Source organism: Calidris pugnax, unplaced genomic scaffold (genome assembly GCF_001431845.1).
Source record: "Calidris pugnax isolate Ruff unplaced genomic scaffold, ASM143184v1 scaffold18, whole genome shotgun sequence".
In the NCBI taxonomy this organism is placed as follows: domain Eukaryota; kingdom Metazoa; phylum Chordata; class Aves; order Charadriiformes; family Scolopacidae; genus Calidris; species Calidris pugnax.
In genome coordinates, this window is record NW_015090812.1 from 1,941,791 (window position 1) to 1,960,009 (window position 18,219).

General features: G+C 43.6%; 1 protein-coding gene across 13 annotated transcripts in view; it reads right to left on the minus strand.

Annotated features, from left to right (window-relative positions):
- Nucleotides 1-18,219, minus strand: part of FGGY (FGGY carbohydrate kinase domain containing) — a 355,269-nt gene that overhangs the window by 138,490 nt on the left and 198,560 nt on the right. For 4 of the 13 annotated variants that reach the window (XM_014939095.1, XM_014939091.1, XM_014939092.1 and 1 more), the window contains one exon: nucleotides 13,614-13,695. The exons of 7 other annotated variants lie outside the window; for them this stretch is intronic. The gene's annotated coding sequence lies outside the window, so the exon portion shown is untranslated. Of the gene's footprint in view, nucleotides 1-6,054; nucleotides 6,124-6,294; nucleotides 6,383-13,613; nucleotides 13,696-18,219 lie in introns of those variants that run through there. 2 more of the 13 variants (XM_014939099.1, XM_014939100.1) reach the window with 2 other exon arrangements.

Consider the following 18,219-nt stretch of genomic DNA (forward strand, 5'->3'; position numbering starts at 1 on the left):
GGAGATCTCTGTCTCAGGAATGTGAGGACTGTGTTAACAATAACAAAACTGGAATAAATAAAAACTAAGCTGGAGAAAGTATGCTTCTTCACTAAAATCCAAACACTTCCAGACTATTTCATCCATTGTCTGGTAAATTCTGTAGAGCTTTCTCACATCTTAGAACAAGGAAAACCAGCTTCAAATAGTGGAAGAAACCTCATTTTAGTAGGAAAGTCAGACCCCAGCTCCCAGTCCCATAATACCTAGATTGTTCATCAAAACCTTCCTAATTGCGCCCCCAATGCTGTAACATAGTCTCAATAAATCCCAACACAGAACTGAAAATATTCTACTACTTTCTAGTATCTCCTTTTCTCTCTATAAATAATTCATGATGTACTAATCTTCTGTAATGTCTCTCCATATCTTTCCCCCCCTTCTCTCAGTGTCCAAGACAAAGCCATTACTTCATCGCTGCCTTCTGCCCTTTAATTCTATCTTTTGTATTTTACATACTTTCAGGTCAAACTACTTCCACCTGCTCTGATATAAAGTAAGACATATCCCGATTTCTCCTGGTGTAACTAATTAGCAGAGAAATGAAAATGACTAAGCAAATTATTCTAAGAAATGAGATCCAAAATTTATTTATTTTCAGCTTCTAGTGCCTACATAGATATCTCACTCACGAAGAGCAGAAAGATGTCAGCATGACCGGTGTCAACAAATACCAAGCTCTTAAATGTACAACAGAGTTGGTTTTCGTTATAATCTGCTCTAGAAGAGATTGTACTAAAACAGAAAACTGATGCTTGACTCCTCTCTTGAACTTGCACTGGCAGATACAGCCCATAGTACTGTTGGTAAAGTAAGAGCAACAGCATTCTGGACCCTGATTAAAGATCATGGCCACACTGGGTCAGATGAAAGGTCCAATTAGTACAGTATCCTGCCACAAACAGCAAAAGCCATGAGAAAAACACACGCCTGCCCCTTTTCATCCAGTGATGCTTCCCCAAGACACCTTCTTCTTCCTGCTATCTATAGCAGAGGCACTTCCTGAGCCAGAAATTTTATCTTTAGCATTAGCAGACCTTGAAGGCTTTTTTCCTCCCCAAATTTGCTTGTGCTCTTTTTGAATCCAGGGAAACTTTTGCAACTGCAAACTACTGCGGTAATAAGTTATAAAGTTCTGTGTAAACAATGCAAGAAAAAGTCCTTTCATTTGTTCTGAGCGTGCCACCTGCTAGTTTTGTTTGATGTGCCTGAGCTCCTGAGCCAGAGGAGACATCAAGCAATTGCTCTGTATTTACCTTCTCCGTGCAGTCATAATTACATCGCCTTCTGAGTTGTCCCCAGAAGGGCTCTCTGCAGCTATTTACAGACCATGGGTGATGAGCTGAACTCACAATCTTAACATGGTCAGGTAAGTGAAAAGCCATTTTTCTGCTCTCTGACTCTTCATGGGTGTGGCAATAATAAGTACTAATAAGCAGCAAGTAACTATCCCAAGACTGCTTTTTTTCTTTTCGTAAGACTGCAGAGATGCTCACGGTAGAAAAACAATTCCCACTACACCGGCCCTCAAAGTGTGTCCAAAGACAGAAATCCAGGAGCTCCTCCCAACTATACGCTTGGAGAAGACTTAAGGCTACTGCTCACCCTGGTTTTCTTTGGAAGGAAGATCAAGGTGCCCACACAGTTGTTGCATGCCCTAATAGCTCTGCATTGCAACAGGCATGAGACCAACGCCACAGCACGCCCTGCAAAGCAGCCAGGCTGCCCCGTCAGGGACTGGGAGACCAAAGACAGACCAGGAATATCACTGTAAGATCATCACCCTGCAAAGCAGCCAGGCTGCCCCGACAGACCAGGAATATCACTGTAAGATCATCAACGTGACAGCAGTAAACTGGGCTGCCCCATTTGTTCCCCAGCCTGTACCCACGCTACACAAAAGAACTAGTTCAGCTCTCTCTCTGCTTCACTGCTCGTCCAGCAGCAGGAACAGCAGGAAACAGCTGCAGAGAGGAGCTCTCAGGAAAAAGGAAGGCTGAGCAAAGAGCCACGTGAACACACAAAATGAAACGAGGAGACACATGCTACAGGGGAAACCCAACAGCTCCAAATCCCTCCGGGGCTCTCTTGGACCTGCTTGGACCGGGCTTTTTAAAGAAGCAGGGTCTGATCTTGCATCCATTAAAGTCAGTGGCAAAACTCCCAGCCATATTAGTAGTTCAGGATTAAACTCTTGACACTTGTGAACATCACAGGTGCAGTCACATGTCTGCAAAATGTTGAATGCTTGCCATAACCTACGATTCGTCAAACAGAGGAAATGTCGATCTGTTTATGCCAAGACACAATCCCCACACAGAAAAACCTAAGGAATTAAGGGAGTACATAGCAGCACCCTTTCTTCTCCACACCCTGAAAACAGCAATGCATAAAACTCACACACACCAACCCACTTAGATCCATTCCCTCCTCTGACACCACTGCTGCACGCATCCCTAAAGGCTGTGCTAATGATCTGGCAGACAGACATGTCCCAAATGACACTGCAGAATGCTTGAAGCTCTGAAAGAAGACACTATCTTGTTTACATTGACTGTGAGGGGGAAAAAAATGCCATCTGATTATTACATAAATTCTAGCTGTAACAGCTTCATGACTAGTTGAAAGGAGGCAACAGGCTCCAAAATGACTGATGGATCCAAGTGGCTGGATCCATCAGCTTATTAATCTAATTTTAAGATCTTTCTTATTCCTCTATCTCTATCATTTTAACCTACCCCACGCTGGACAGAAAGAACAATCTCTGCTCACTGCCAGTAAAAGAGAGGCAGATTCCTCTCCTGTGACTTTTGTATTTTTTCATTCTCTTCTATGATAACAGAATTGGAGAAGCAAATAATAAAAATAAAAAACCAACAGCCCACACAAAGAAAAAAGCACACAGTAAACATATCCCTAGCACAACAATCTTAACTTACAAAATATAACTTGGACTAGAAGGCAATTCTAAAGGCACAATTACAGTCCGTGTAACTATAAGCACATGAGCATTCCTGGAGCAAACCAGCCCCGGCACCACGAGCTGCAGCACAGGGTACCACACACTTCCTGGGTAAATACAGCCATTATGTTACTGTGGCTACTAAATTGGCCAGCTTTAGGTTAGTGTTCATATTCTGATCACATTTGTAGATTCCAGTGCTACACCAAGGTTGAATTTGGCCCTAGCTGTGTGACAACATATCAGCAGACCAGTATAAAAATTATTTGTTCTGAGTTCACAGTTTTATGAAATGACAAAACATCAAAATTAGCATTCTGGCTGAAATCCATTGCATTTCCCATCAAGGTTTGCACATTGTAGCAACATCTGAACCAACTGTCTATAATTACTCCTGGCAGATACTGGAACACTTAGACCAGTAGTAGATGCAACAGTGAAATCAATTTTTAAAGACATGCTGTAAACCACTTCTTTCAAGATGCTCAGCCCAGAAGCAAACATTTTTACAGTTCTACAGTTTACTATGCAGTATTTGTTCACTCTTGCATAGTAAAAGCACGAGAAGAATGACAGCCCTAAGTAATCTCTAATTTTAAAATAAAACATTTATTTGGGCTGCAATTCCAAAAACACTAGCCCTAAAGTCCCTGTCACAACTACTTAGGAGGAAGTGAGGTTGCACATTAGCTTAGGTTAAAAGAAACACAAATTCTGAACAGAAATCAGTTATGTAGATAGACTGTACATGTCTGCATCCCTTTCTTTTTTACAGTGAAAGAAGAATCACATCTGCTTATCTGAGCCCAGTGTGTTCTCTTCCTTCTTCCTACATACACAGCTGGGGGGTTTTGTTTGTTTGGTTTTACCAATGCAAAATCTGCCTTCTTAACAATCCTGTAAGTCTCGTAACTTCAAACTCCCACAAAGATAAATGTGAAAGGGTATCAGCCCAACACCTCTGTGTAAGTTCCCTTCAATGACTTTCTGAAAACATCTCGGAAGTGAAGAGCTTGTAAGCTTGCTTGCCTCAAACAGCTGAAGGTCACAAATTTTCAGACTTTATGAACGGTCCCAGTACTTTCCCTTTCACAGGCGGAAACGCAGAGGGGAAACCGAAGGCAGCTCAAGACACCAGCCAAAAGGTATTAACAAGAGCCAAAAAAACAGACAATACCTATCAGAGATTTCCCTTTGAAAATGAATCTCAGAAACACCTTTCTACCAAGGGCATGCCACCACTGTTGATTTTGCACACCAGGCTCTTTGATATTCCAGTGGCAAGGAAAAATTTCAACATGAGTCATTAGAAAAGCCCTGGATACAAAACAGGAACTCACAGGGGAGCTATTCTGAACCTCTCCTGTCAATCTACTAGTTCTCAGGAAACAGATCAGCCTCTAACAGACTCAAAAGAATGGCTAAAGGAAGAACGGCTTATGGAAGAGAGAAGGCAGACTTACTGAGGAAGTACAAGAAACAAAATGGGTAAGAACCCTTATTTGGGAAAAGGATGACTTTTTCAAAGAACCAACAGTTTCAAATGATAAGTTAGCTGTCTGACTGTTAGAAACACAGAACAGAGTAACAAAAGTGGCTAAGAATACACATAAAAACTTCCCAGCATAGTACGAGTTTATTTAGTCTCTCCTGACACTATAAATTTCTTTCTGCCCTGATTCTTACAGCTGGGAACAGCTGTACCTACAAGAACCCAATTCCTCCTGTTTTCCTTTTTCATCTTCCTATCCCAGGCACCCTTCCCAGGAAAAAAAAAAAAGAAAAGAAACAAAAAACAAAGACCTGCCATTTTTTTGTTGCCATATGCCTTTCCTGAAGGAAAGGGGGCTATTAACATTTAAAGACACTTTAAAATTTCAGTATGTTTTTTCCACTACATTCAAGTACATTTAGGAAAAAAGTTAATTTCAATAAATTAAGTAAATGGTCTTCCAGGAGGAGGGAAGACATGAGGATGACAAACGAGATCACCTTCACTGTAACATGTCTGTTTGTTACTTTCTAAGAACCTCGGAGATGAGAAAGCCCTCTCCTCTCCTTCCCTAACCTTTCTTTCCTGTGTTCTCCAGAGAAGAGGCACTGATGCTAAATTTACTAAACTAGCTAACAAGTCCCAGGCACCTCAGCAAAGAAATCTGCAAGGTCACCAGTTCCTCACGGCTGCAGAGCACGTCACTAGTGAGGAACACGGCCATCACGGAGAGGTCTGGAGCCGAGCACAAGTAAACTCCACCAGGTTACTGGGGTGGGCTCCGTGCCAGCCCACAAGCTTTATGAGAACGCAGGAGCAACTGCCCTGCAAAGGAGACAGTGCTGCAAAGGTGTGAGAAAGCAGAGCTGCGAGAGGAGGAAGGAGGCAGCACTAGAAGCAAGCAGCGAGAGGACTCCAGTGCCAGCAATACCAGACTGGAAACGACCAACGTGTGTAAAAGCAAAAAATACATTTAAGGAAATCTCCCAGGGATCTGGAGGATTAAGCAAGTATGTAAGTGATGTACATGTCCTATCTGCCTACGTCAGGTCACCTGAACGCTGCCATTTAAAGCTCAAGGAAAGGCACGGGGAAAATGGTGACCCCCGCCTGCAGGAGGAGGCCTTGGAAGGAGGCGATGGTCCTACCCCAGCCCTGCAAAAACTCAAAAGGGCCTCCCCGGGCAGCGCCTGGGGCCTGTCAACGCAAAGAGCCTGTGAAAAGGGGGCAGACCCATTCTCATTAAATTTAAGCGTTATATATAGGCTGTGCTGTTGAGAAACATCAGTAAAAGCAAACTTTGGGAAGCCAAGCAGGGAGACGGGAATGTAAATCCTATAATGCCTCACCAGCTAGGCAAAAACCAGGCTCTGAAAAGAACTCGGAGCAACTTAAATCGCACAGCCAACACACGCCCGGGGGCGAGCTGCCTGAGGCCCAGGGGTGCAGCCGTGAGGGGCTCCCTGGGGAAAGAGACTGGGGCGGGGGGGGTGTTCCACACAGGCACCACAGGCTTTTTTAATTAACCACCACCACCGCAAACGCGATACGGTCTCTCAACCTCACGGAGAAGGAGTTTTCTGCGTGTCAGCGCGGAGCTCCGCGGAGGGGCCGGGTAGGGGAGGCCAGGCCGGGCCGGGCCCGCCACCGTTAACGGCCGTTAACGGCCGGCGGGGCTGAGGCAGCGCGCGCCCCCTCAGGGGCGGCACCCGCCTCGCCCGGCTGAGGAGAGAGCAGGGAGGGGAGCCCTCCCGTCGGCGGCTCAGTCGCCACCGGGGCTTGGCGAGCGCCGGTCACTTACTTGTCCAAACTGAAACACTATATTAGCTGCGCAGGGAGCGGGCTACACAAAGCCGCGCTTTTCCTGACAGGGCAATTTCCTGACCGCCGGCCGCTGCCGGGAAGCCCGCCGCCTTCCCCCCCACTCCACCCCCGGCCCCGGCCAGGCCGCGCTTGCGCTGCCGTCCACCCCCCTGCTTCTTGCCGGGGCGGGGAAGGGGGAGGCGGGAGAGGCCGAGCCTCCCCCGCTCGCCTTTGAAGGCCGCGCCGGCCGGTGCCGGCATCTGGTTTGCATTTAGGGGCCCGCGTTGCGGAGCTGGCCCCGAGCGCCGTGAGAGGGATCTGCAGTGTGTTAGGCAGAGCTGTCAAAGCTGCACTGCCCTGGAAAGCCCGGCCCGCACCGTGCCCTGTCAGGAATTCAACTGATACCAGGAATTTTTTATTATTTTTTTTTTTTTGCCTCGGAAAGGGAATCGTATTTCTCCTTTATTTAAAAGCAAATAAAACAGAAACACGGAGGAGGTTTAGCTCCCTTTTTTTTTTTATTGTTGTTCAAGGGTTGTTGCTAAATCGTATTTCTCAGCCCTGTGGCCTTACACGGCTGTAGAAATACTGGGGGTCGCTGAGGCATTTAGCTTTTAAGCGGTGTGAGAAGCCACACCGAGAGCCAGGGGAAGGCTCAAATACAAGGGAACAAGCAGAAGGGGCTGTCTGGAGCGAGGACAGTCTGAAACATCCCCCACCTTGACCCATAAATACATAATCACTTCTTAAATAAATAAAACAGGACTGCAAGCCGTGAGCGGTGGCCGTGAGCACTCCATTTGAGCGTTTTACCCGAAAAGTTAGAAGATTCCTGATGCGAGGAATAAACCCTGATTTTATTTAAGGTTTGCTTAAAGTGGAGGGCAGGGCAGTAGGACCCGCTCATCATTTTAAAGCATCCCTTGAAAAGAGAGAGATAGACCAACAGAGGCTGCACGCTCCGGCGCTGGCAGGACCAGACCCCACCACGTCCCTCCATGACCCACGTTGGGAGGAGCTGATGGAAATCTCTCAAGAGGCCCCTGGGAGCCTCCAGGGATTTTTCCCGTTATCCCCCAAATAGTCTACAGCAGGAAATCTTGTAGCACAAATCCGTCTTGCAACATTTCCAGAGTTTTCCCACTTTGGCCCAGGCAGAAATACTGCAAGGAACAACCTTGCTCAGGGAAAGATGAGTGTTGTCTCGTGGTCAGAGCACAGGGTTCGTGGTCAGGAGCTGTGGGTTCTCATTCCAGCTTTGCCACTGAATCATTTTGAGAGCTTCGCTAGTCACTTTGTATTAGAACCAGTTAGTAATTTTCCGTTGGAGTGATTTTCTGATGGAAAACACCACTTCTGCAAAACCGAAATCTTCTGGGTGAAAATCGACTTTCCATTGGGAATACTTTGCGTCTAGGTGGGGTAGGAAAGGACATAAAACTGAAGTCTTTAGAGTTTTCTTGCATTAGTCCAAATGTTTTTCTTTGATAGATTTATTAAAAAAAAAAGCAAACCACCACCCTCCTGACTGTAATTCCATGTCAGCTCGTTGTACGGTGGGAATGAGTGCTCTCGTGCTCTGCTTTGCTCTCCAGGAGGTCTGTGCCTCCTCTGGTGGGATGCAAATTTCTCTCTTCTGAGACGTCTGCATCCCGATCCGAATCCCACCGGTCCGGGCACGTGGGCAGCTGGCCCACGGGAACTAATCCTAGTGTGAGGCCACCAGCCTGACCAGGGGACTGCACCGCGGGGAGAAAGCACAGGGTTCAAAGGCACAAACAAGCTGTTTCGCGTTAGTTCAGTGACCCAAAACAGAGCACTGTGACTATGGATATACCAAAAAGTTGTGTTCCACTAAAAAGCAGTGAAGTGAAGCCCAGAGAAATGGACCTGAGTGTGCTTCTACTACCCCTGACAACCAAATCCTATAAACCCTGCCACGCACGTGCTGAGCTCCTGCTTATAGTTCTTGCTCTTCACCATCCCCGCTATCTCCCTTCTTTGCTGTTTCGCTCCAGAGTCCTATTATTTTATTCATTAAAACCAAACTTCATTATTTCTGCACTCTGTATATTCATAGATTGATGACACTTTCTTTTAGTATAAATAATACTTGTCCTCCTTCCACAGTGTATTTGTAGGCACCACTTAAATCTTCTCTTAACTTTTGTTTTGCCAAGTTAAACATTAACCATTTACATTGTCTTTCATGACAGCAAGTTTTGGGTTCTCAATAAGCACTTGTTTCAGTCAGAATTCATCTTTTCTGAACACAAGTGATCATAGCCCAACCTAACGCCGACTGTACAGAGCGATGTCTTGCTGGTGACTTGTACAGTGGCAATAATAATTCCCTGTGCACCCTTTTAGTTACAGAAAGGGATCAATTTTGCCTTTGTTACACCTATATCACATTACTACCTTGATTTAGGTCTTTCTGCTCCAATAAATAGAAAACCAATAAAAAAGTTGTCTGTCTGTAAGTACAGACAAATGTATTAACTTTTCCTTAATACATTTTTCCATTTCCTTACACTTCTCTAGCACTCACATGGTTTCTTTCCAAAGGCATGACAAATTAAGATATTTTCAAGAACAATTGCAAGATCTCCAGCCTCCAAAATCAAAGCTTTCTTTTTAAATGAAAGAATCAAAGTTTATATTATCACCTATTCCCAAGACCACATGAGGCTTAATTCATTACTCCTTTGAAATATTCTGAAAGCTGAGGGTTAAGAGGTCTTATATTAGTGCAGAATAATGATGATTAATTTCTGCTTCGTATCAAATGTAGGAAGAGTAGATACATGTGCAGTGAATCCTCTCTCATTTCAGAATCTCTCCATAAACTTGAAAATATCTTGCAGTCGTATGTAGCTCAAACGGAACACAAGACCACTTTTTTTCTGTTTGGAGTGTGGCTGTTGTAGCTTTGCTTCAGATCTTAGTGCTTCAAATAACCTTCTTTTTCCAAGATTGCGGACAGATTCGCTTAGAATACACCCTTTTGCCTTTTCATTACAAAGTAACAAATGAAAATTCCATTTTAAATGTGCTTTCTGTGAGACGGAAACATTCTTTTTTTTCGTTATTAACAAAAGCCCGTATTTCAAGCTGTAGGGATAGGGCTTCAGGTAGCGTAAATCAGCGTTGCTCTGAGATGGCCTGCAGTCCTCTCCACCAGCGCTGCAGAACAATTTAGTGGTTTTAGATGACAGTTGGCATCTTTGAAATATTCTCTTTTGCAGAACTAGACTAGATGTGACACTCGCTGGAGAAGAAATCTGGCATAAATCTGTCTAAAAAGACTCACTTAATCATATTACTTCACTAGCAAGTGGTAACCTTTGGAGGCCAAAGTCCAGACAGGTTGAGAAATGGAACATGAGTACATAAAGGTGACAATTCCATTAACTGCAATCAAAGAGAAAGGTGAATGGTGAGATAAAGACAAATGACTTATTCTATAAAGAAAAGAAAATATGTGTGTGAAGGGGAAAGAGACAGAATGAACCTCTCCCAGCCTTGTCAAGGAAATAAAGATCCAGTCCCACTCCCTTGAGATCAACACAAAAAACGTTTCTCGGCCTCCCTGCATGCAAGCTCTGGCCCAGCTTCCCAGCCTGCTGCTGAATGCCCCTGTGAACCATCATTTCAGGAGTCCACATGGGCACAACTGAGATGTCCCAGTAGAAAACCATATGCAGAATGTCTTGCTGAATTGCCCACCACAGCCATGCTGGAAATGCACTGGGCCCCGTGTTGCAGTCAGCAGGGCATTTTGGAAAAATAAATAAGTTGTTGGCATTTCTGAATCCAGTCATTCAAGATTCTCACATCTACCAGACAAGATCTTCCAGTCCAGCGTGGTGAACTTCAGCTCCAAAGGCTGAACAGAAACGGCTTTGGGGCTTCCTTTGGGGCCCCAAATCAGAAAGTGTGGGTACATTTTGGTAACTGAAACTACTGCCGCAGGAGAAAAGATAAGTTCTTACGCAGGTTCAGTGCCAAACTTCAGCACACATATAAGACAGATTGTGGGGACATATATTCTCATCCAGTATCCTTTCCGTAAGGGCAAGGATGGTGTAAGTAGCATAACTAAGAAAACTTCACATTACCTAAGTTTTTTCAGAGGAGGTGGAAGCTCCTGTTATCTCTCGAATCTTTCTAAATTTAAGGCAAAGAAGAAATGAATAATATAAAATCTATCTATAAACACAACCTCCTTCTCTTCCTCCTCTTTTGCAATTTTCAGGAATTTCTATGCAGAAAACTTCATCTAAACCCAATCCATGTACCAGAAACAAAACAAGCGGATCAGCAAATTGTTTTACTTACGGAAGCAGAAATGGATCTGTGAGCATTCAAAAATTCCGCTTACTTCGGTATCGATTAGCATAACAACTGAAGGGAAGGAAAGATTTATAAAGGGTCATGTAACATGTGCTTCGTACAAGCACCTGAGGGTGGTTTTCAGTTTCATGTTTAAGCAACAGTCCAACGCTGGGGTAGGAAATAGAAGCTGGGGAATACTCTGGACTCTGCTTCCTGAGTCACCAGGACTAGGACTATTCATTCAAACAGGGAAATAGGGAAGCAAAAACCAACTGAATACTATGCAACAACAAGAAGGGATTTTTGAGTGTACAATAGGAAAAAAAGGAAATTTCCTTCAGGGGACTTTTTCTGTTTTTAACAGAGATATTAAGTTACTGTTAGATACTAGAGCAGCCAAAAAGGGAAATCCCTGTTTTACACGGCTCTAAATATAGTTAGAAAAACAGTTCAGATTTTATCAATTTGTGACCCATTTCGTTATGTTTTGGGTACCTCACCTTTTAATACAAAAGTCAGAAGCCGATACAAACAAGCACACAATATTTCAGGCTCCACCGAAATTCCAGCGTCTTGCCCAGGGCCTGTTCCTGCCTGCCCTCTTGGCTGGATACCAATATCCTTTATTCTCCGGGGAATGAGCCTTCCAAAAAACCACTTGGCACTTGAGCCGGGGCTGCTCTGTTTTCCTAACGTTACAGGGCAGGCAGGATGTTTTCTGATTCTGGTACCCAACAGTTGAGCATTCCAGACGGCGCGGGGATTTTTCTTTCAAAACCGCAGCGCCGATGCCATCAGAATAAGTGAAGTTCTGTGACACCACCTGATCCTGGTAGGAAAATAGGACAACTTTTGCGTGACTTTTGCCACCTTTATAAACTTCGCCTTCCGTGGTGTGAATGCTGAAAACATTCTGGCTTAAAGTCATGTTTTCATCAACTGGTTCCCCTCTGGGAAGACTGCCAGATCTCCACAGATGAGGTTAAGCAGAAGACCACCCCCACCACCCTCCCAAAATGCTTGGCCAGAAAAGCAGCCCAGTCCTGCAGTGCATTGGGGACGGTGCTCAATAGTCTTTGCACACATTGCTGCCGTACCCATCCGTGTTGCCACCATATGAAAATGTTCTTTTTTCTCCCCAGAAAAGATTAAGTCCGTGAATCATAGAATCATAGAATTTCCCAGGCCGGAAGGGACCTCCAAGGGTCATCTAGTCCGACCCCCCCGCAGTCAGCAGGGACACCCCCAACTAGACCAGGTTGCCCAGGGCCTCGTCGAGCCTCACCTTGAATATCTCCAGGGATGGGGCCTCAACCACCTCCCTGGGCAACCTGTTCCAGTGCTCCACCACCCTCACAGTGAAGAACCCCCTTCTAATCTCCAATCTAAATCTGTTCCCCTCCAGCTTGAAGCCATTAACACACAGCACAGATACTCCTGCAACTTTTGCATATCCCTTTACGCTCTTTAAATATTAAAAATATGACTTTATCATTAACATTTATATTCAAGTACTTCCTGAGATCCCTGATGTCAGGGCCAACCAAAGCTGTGCAGCCTTTGCCTGGTGGAACAGAAGCTCTGGAGGTGAGGGCAGGCAGGTTACAGCTCATGGACAGGGCTGGGCTCCTCACTGACCAGGAGCAGACAAACTGCCCTGCTCCATCTGGGAGGCAGAGTTCCCAGAGACATCGTCCATCATAACTCTAGAGCAAAATCCAGATGTGCAAAATCGTGAAATCACTATCTGTCGAGCTGGAAAATGAATTCCACAAGCCAAGCTGTGAAAACCTGTCGAGCTCCTTAAATTTCACAATACCTTACATCTCATGAAAAATAACTAAGAGAGGTTAAATATTTTTCTACAACATCCTTTCGAGACTTTTTCCATAGGACATGATTAGCGTACGTGAAGCAGTTTGTTACAGTGGTGATAGATATATCATACAAGGATGCCAAAATCCAGAAAGCATGGAGAAGGGTTGAAGAATCATAGTATCATAGAATGGTCAGAGCTGGAAGGGACCTTAAAGATCATCAAGTTCCAACCTCCTGCCCTGGGCAGGGACACCTCCCACCAGACCAGGTTGCTCAAAGCCCCATCCAGCCTGGCCTTGAACCCCTCCAGGGATGGGGCAGCCACAGCTTCTCTGGGCAACCTGGGCCAGGCTCTCACCACCCTCACAGCAAAGAATTTCTTTCTGGTATCTAGTCTAAATCTCCCCTCTTTCAACTTAAAACCATTACCCCTCATCCTATTGCTCCACTCCCTGATAGAGTCCCTCCCCATCTCTCTTGTAGCCCCTTTAGGTACTGGAAGGGCGTTATAAGGTTTCCCTTATCAGCTTGTGTTGAGTCTTATGTGAAGGCTCAATGCAATCAGTGTGACCTGTTGCCGTGCCTGAAATTTCTACGAAACACAGATCCTATTTTGCCCTTTGAATTCAGAAACCAGTGAAGACAGTCATGGGAGGCAAAGTAACATCGGCATTTGTTCATTTGTAAAAAATATAATTGTCTGTTCTCCAAGGCTAAGATTGTTAACTGGAATCTGTACTTCCCAGATTATAACCAACATGTGGCCTTTCTCCTAAACTTATTGCAAAATGGACAAATGATGTTCTAAACCCAGCACTGTAATCTTTTAAAATCTTAAATTCAACGGGGGCTCGTTCAAGTGCATAAAAAGAAGTTTGTTGGATCATTTAGCCACCTGCAAGTCATACACAAATAAAGCAAACAGCGCTAGAAATAGGAGTAAAATCACCATATATGTAGCTAGTCCCTATAGCAGTTAGATTTCCATGCTCTGTATACAACCCAAAACAAATTGTCTGCTTATAATTAAAATATGATACTGTTTCCAAAAGTCTTGCCTCTAGGGACATAAATTTCTACCACGGGGCAGATTCAGCCCTGGTGTAGGATTTCTGATTTTCATGGAATTACACCATTAAAGAATTTGGCCCAACATCTTACCCACACTGATGCAATTCAACTTTAAGGGACAGTTATGGGGTTTCCTCCTAACTCCAGGCCAAGTCTCTGGAACAAGGGAAGTCTGTAAAAGAAACCGTTGGAGGGATGTTTCAGTCTGACATTTAGAAATATTCACATATTAGAAAATGTCACAGGATTTATTTTGTACTGCTTACACGATAGAATTTCTGGCTTTTTTTTTCTTTCTTTCTGTACAGACACATTGCCAGTAGGTGGTCACAGCAAAACAGGCTAAACCCCAAAGAAATATAATGAAACAATTCTAGGTAGCCGTGAGTAGAAAGACATTTGTGGATCCAGTTAATCCCGCTTCATCTTTGTTATATAAATCTATTTTCCAAACTAAATGTATTGCCTGAGCTCATAATATACGATTAACAGAATTGCTGCACCAGTCAGAACTCTGAAGAAAAATGTAAGATGTTAATTCTCCATCATTTTAGGTCACTTTAAATATTTCAGGTATGATTGATCTCACGTAGTGCTTTGGATTTATGCTTTGTGAGACAGATGGAAATCAGAACACGCACACTGGTGCTCTCACTGATGTTGAAAACTTCTGACTTCTGTGCAGAATCAAGAGAAAAAGAGCTGTAACGCTTCCCTCCTCCTGGAGCTAATGTGGTCTCTCCTGAAACCATGTGGCTTCATAGATCATGACCCAGAAAACAGGAGTCTCCCCAGCTCTTCCTGCCAGTGCTGCACGTACCGGGCACCGTGACGGGGGGTGGGCTGAGAACAGGGGAAATGTGATGCTGCCAGAGGGCTGGGGGAGATTATTCCTCCTCTCTGCAGTTGTTTGAGCTGCCCAAACAGCAGAAACAGATGTCTACATTCTTACTTAAGGCTTCCTGAGAAAATTATCACTGTTTCAAAACCATATCAGAACCAAAACTATTGAAAGATTAATCAAGCTTGGGTCAAAAGGGAAGAAGGATGCGATAGCTTTTGACAGCAGTGAACTGGTAAATGATGTACCAGAGTCTGAATATTCAGTGCATCACATCAAAAACTCCTTTAGACTATTGACATAATATTAGGAAAAAACATGGAAAATGATAGTAAACATAATTGACCCATCAAAGGTACATTTTAAATTTACTACTTGCATTCTTATGCTAATCTGACAATCATAAAGCCTTACTATAAATCAAATGAAGCAAATGCTATCAGTACATTAAAATATGTATAGTAATCTGTGTACAAAAGTTAAAAAACCTTTTGGCATGGAAGACAGCTGTGATTCAGAGATCTTTCCAGTGTTAAGCACAAGCACCAGAAGAAAACTGCTTTAAGCGTTCTTTAAAATCACATTCTGGTTGCTAACCTTTGGATTTTACAGCTTGTCATTCTGAAGCAATGATAAAACCATAACAGCTCTAATCAACTTCTTGAATCATTGACCAGTCTGAAAAACTGAAAGTGAAATAAAAAGCAAGACACAACAAACATCAGCAATCAGATATAGTTTTTGCCATTTCTGTCAGCCACAGCTAAGAAATGTTGTTATAAAGCAAGATAAAAGATTGAGGAAGGAAATAAATGATAACTGCACTCCTATTTTATACTGCTTTATCTCTGATTGTTTCAAAGGTAGGAGGAATATGAGACTGGGTACATAACTCCACCCTGTCCAAGAACTGCCAGGACTGTTGATCCAAACATGAGAACAGTTTCCTTCCCTACAGTATGTTGTAATCATGGAAATATCATGGGATGTTTTAATTGACACCTTGTCTCCATCACCACAACATACACTGAAAAGCCATCCTCTTGGGAGAGATGGGACAGGAAAATTAGGATGGCAGATAATTATCCCCTGGGCTGCAAACATTTCCTTCAATGGAATCCTGGCCATGGAGGCTCAGCAGCACAAGCACAGGGCATGATGCCACCATGATGGGCACCCTACCCAAAGGAGCTACGTGTGGCTGCTGAGACCATGGAGGCCTGTACAGACCTCCCCTAAGCTGGTGGCAGGTTTTGGGAGGGAGGCCAAGGGGTTCTACCACCTCTATACCTACTCGCTTTTGCTGCTTTCAAAGGGAATGATGCTTTCACTCTGTCCACTCATCGATTTGTATATTCTACTGCTATATCTCAATTTTTCCCCCTAAAAAAATCTTAAGGTAACCTCTAAAGAATTGGGAGGAGGGAGAAGAAGCTTTTACTGAACAAAGCAAGTTTTCCAGAATACAACCTCATCCTTTTCAACCACCTATTGCGGTCAATCTGATGGGCTAATGCTATGCTTCTCATTTACGCAGGTTTTTTCCCTTTCCTCATTTTCCTTTTCAATTAACTGGCAGCTAAAAGTCTCATCTAAAGGTATTTGTGCACTTTTTCTCCCTTAAAAAAATGCCCATCCAAGAATTATTTACTCAGCACCAAGCTTTAAGAAGTCACCTTGATACAGGAGGAAAAATATCTGTTAGAGTGGTTTTGTTTGAATATGTCAGTGAAGGGAACGAAACCCCAGCTAGAGCTGTGGCTGTGACTGTCTCCCATCCTTTGAGAAAATCCATGTTCTGAACCAGCTCAGTGGTACTTGTGTCTCTGAGTTTCTAATGTTGAAGACTGACACCAGCACCATGATCTGAATAACTTAAAATTTTGACCTATGCATAGTGTCTCCCTTTACAAGAAAGACCTCTAGAATTAAGACTTCAGCTGCTCCATCTTGAGCTAGAGAACTATTTTTCCTTTTTCCAAGCTGCTGCCTGTATTGGCTTCAAACCAAAACTGAAAGAATGCAAAGGAAGAAGCTTAACATACAGCTTAAATAATATAGAGGAATTGGGGGTTTTGGAACATCAAATCCTTCAGAGTACAAAATATTTGCAATTTGGTATTGCAAGCATTTCCCTTCCCACTGGAAGGTTAATTTATCACGGAGGAATATGTTGCTCTCAGACACTATCAAAGGCTGGTCGTGTTCTTGCTACCTTAACTTACACTTACAACCAGATGAAAATTAGCATCGCCTGTGGTGAGGGTTGTCTTTCCGAGACTGCTCTCTCATATCATACTCCTATTTACAGGAACCAGTTCAGAAGTTGAGAGTAAGGCGAAGGATCTCAGTGGTATTTTGGATTTTTAATCACGGCCTTTTCAAGGTAATCCATATTTTAGCAGTTGCCCGTAAGTATTATCTTCATTTCTAACCTCTCACCTTATTTATTCCACAGAACTTTGCACAGAGCCTATGACCACAGAGGCTTACGGGCTGCAGCTCCTCCCAGCTCAGCTTCCAGCCATCCATCCCAGCCATTTGCAGGCTGTTTAGCATGCAAAAACCCACACTGGGGCTCTGGGTTGAGTAACGATGTTCTTATTACACCCACTCAATGTCCTCAATATTGGGTAACAGGAAACCAGGGGACGAAACAAGCCATGACTTTTGGTTTCTACGGTCCTGAATCCGTAAGCTGTAGTTCTGGGGAGGTATCTATCTGCTCTTTGACAACACTTCCCATATTGTCTTTCAGCCAGGAAGATGGATGTACCTTTAGCTGGAGTGAGTCATTCGCTGAACCTTGGCCAAACTTTGAAGCGAATCTGGGCCAGTTTACCGCCTCAGGAGGAAACCTGGTTTTTGCATGAATTAGATGTGAAAATAAGCAGAGCCTGACTGACATCTTCTCTGAATTCCAACCGTAAGGGTAAAGCCCAGCGGGCACGAGCCTCAGGCATGACAAAAATGAGGAGGGGAAAACGAGGCTTCCTGTCTCCCCTCCAAGAGCCAGAGACACACATGTTACTCAGAACTTAGGGTAAATTGTTAATTATTTATACACTAATTAAGTGATGTTTATAGAATGTCTTACATATGTAAATTGCTGTAAATATGCTTACATTTTTCCTGCAGTCTCCAATTAAACCAACTTTCATTTCAGAGCAAAACAATTCCATACCAACTTGTTACACCAGTTCTTTAGCCAGGCAGCTTTTGAGCCTGGCTAATGGTCCCAGCTCAAACTGCACTATTGTATTTCTCCACGGAAATTTCTGTGCTGTGGCCATTCGCAGTGGTTTTAATTCCATCACAGATCACATTCTTTTTAATGATAATTTGATTTTGCATTGCAAGACCCAGATGTACATTAGGAGGTCACAACCTTTCCATTTATCTCTTAAAGTAACTATTTTTTCCCCAAGTTCCATCAGGTTAAAACAGTTAGCAATTTTTCTCCTTGAAGTGTCCCTTCAGCTTGGCCAAGATATATAATAGATCAGTGTAGCTACAAATGCATTACACCATTAGTCATCAATTAGTTTTAAACCATCGCTGTAATATATCATTTATCTAGCTTGCCGTAGCACTATTGTGAACGTTTAATTTTTTAAAGGCATCTTGATTTTTTAACCTGACGGCTGCATCCCCCTTTTGTCTCCTATACAGACATCTCCTTAAGGAACAATAAAAATTAGATTTGTTTGACCTGCACTCAGGGTTCGTTTAAGCGAGATGGATTTTAATTGCTCTGCCTAGTCTACCAGACAGCTTTTATGTAATATTCCAGACATTTACGCACTGTCTTTTCCCTTGCTGTAAGCAGGTGTGTGTGCCCACAAACGCCTGTAA